The sequence below is a fragment of the Littorina saxatilis genome, linkage group LG8, assembly GCF_037325665.1.
Source record: "Littorina saxatilis isolate snail1 linkage group LG8, US_GU_Lsax_2.0, whole genome shotgun sequence".
NCBI lineage: Eukaryota > Metazoa > Mollusca > Gastropoda > Littorinimorpha > Littorinidae > Littorina > Littorina saxatilis.
The window spans coordinates 12184738-12186802 of NC_090252.1; the positions used below are offsets into that span (position 1 = coordinate 12184738).

The 2065-nt window shown below is 40.7% G+C and overlaps 1 protein-coding gene across 1 annotated transcript in view; it reads right to left on the reverse strand.

The window, feature by feature from the left end:
• Nucleotides 1–342: 342 nt before the first annotated feature.
• Nucleotides 343–2065, reverse strand: part of LOC138972799 (uncharacterized) — a 13461-nt gene continuing 11738 nt past the window's right edge. Inside the window, exon 7 of the mRNA XM_070345467.1 lies at nucleotides 343–2065. This exon is cut by the window's right edge and continues 454 nt beyond it. The gene's annotated coding sequence lies outside the window, so the exon portion shown is untranslated.

Here is a 2065-nt window from a genome sequence, read left to right on the forward strand (position 1 = left end):
CTCATCCCTTACGTACTGGCGTGACAGGGACGCTCACGAGTCATGCCTACATAATTATACGATTTCAACATCGCCCACATCCCGACATCACTTATATTCCAGCGTGACAAATGTCGCTATGTAACACACACACACACACACACACACACACACACACACGTACGCACGCACGCATGCACACACACGCACGCACGCACACACTCACACACACACACACACACACACACACACACACACACACACACACACAGAGTACATGCCTCGTCTCATACACGTTCCCATTTGTCTCTACAACTTGCATCGCCAACACATATCTTGTCACGTCAACCCGTGAGTCGAAGAAACATTTTGCTTTTCTAGTTTTCTCTTACTGTTTCATGGCAAATCACAGGGAAGCATAATTTGATATGTAGGCCTACTCGATTGCAGAAGAAAGTACACATTTCATGGTAAATTCAGCAAACGTTTTTACACTGCAAACAGAGCGATATGTGTTCTGAAGGAAGTTGCTCTTGCTATGCAAACAACGTGGACAGGTTTACTTATTTCAATACATTTGACATTTTTTTTGTTGATTAGGTATTATTGAAGAATAAAATTAATGAATTAATTGTCTTGGCAATGTTTGATAAATGCCAGAAACTCTAGTTTTAGCAGAAAAACATACGACTCATCCTTACAAGTAAATGTTAAGCTAACATACTGAAATGTTATCGCATGGTTGATACACAGCCTGTCAGCGAAGCTTCTTTGACAAGTCCGGGGAAATATATCGTACAGTTTTGGTGCCAGAAAGCCTCTGGCTAACAATAACACACACAGAAAATTAATCTATCATGTGCTTATTCATTTTCTCACTGATATGATGCATCAGATTCTGATTTGTTTGTCAGTTGTGTGTGTGTGTGTGTGTGTGTGTGTGTGTGTGTGTGTGTGTGTGTGTGTGTGTGTGTGTGTGTGTGTGTGTGTGTGTGTGCGTATGTGTGTGTGTGTGTGTGTGTGTGAACCTTAAATCGACATACATTATTCTGGTGTTATTCAAAATTCTTGACCAAAAACCAAGTGTTTTACATCTTATCAAAGCAATCGACCAAAAAGATTAACGACTTTACAAGTTATCTCCCTTTAACTTCCAAACAACTGTCATTGCAATTTGATGCGTAGTGTACAAACAGACCGCAACGTATTCTTCTATGTAGGACTTTTTGGTAATTATAAATGTGATTCGTTGAGCGACTGTAGGTATTTTATTTGGATGTAGTGACATATACATGACATGACACTTGATAATACATACAAGGATCACTCAAAATGAATTGTAACATTGGCTTTAATATGAATTAGGTTTGTTCCGTATGTACAATCCTTTATTCAGTTCACTATCTCACAGGGATTCTTTTTCACTCAGAGTACAATGCATTTAGAAACGTGATACTCAGGGGGGAAACTAATTTGTATCTTAAAACACGTGTTATGTCAACATATAGGGGCACTTTGGGAAGAGCGAGAAAAAGTAACTGGGATCGTGTAACAAAATCTTTGAACATATTTCACGTCTTGACCCCAGGAAATGTTCGATGCATAATTGTATGAGGGTTGCTTGGTTAATGAGCTCATCAGTAGAGACAGTCATGTACTAATGACATCTGTGTGCATTACATATGGTACCCTCATATACAGAGCAAGACTTTCTTGTTCACAAGAACGTGCCACGCAGTAGGCGCTGAAGAGTTCCGGAGGCTTCCTCAACCAGCCCAACGGCCGATACAATGTTAACAAGTTTACTGTGCAAAGCTCAAACACTCGTGATGGGTCGCAGGCTGCTGTAAGAGTAACCGGGACTCAGTTTCAAAACTGTTCTCACCCAGGACCTTGTCTTTCAACACAACCATTAGGCGGTCGGCTGCTTCATTCCAGTAGTACGAGTCATCAACATTGACGAGTGGCATATTACTAGAAGTAGTAAAGGATCTTTCAGTTTTGAAACAGTCTTTCGAATTTCACACCAAAGACTCTCTCATTCAAAGTAGCATCCAGGTGTCTGGCAGCTGTGGGGGTAGTGAGT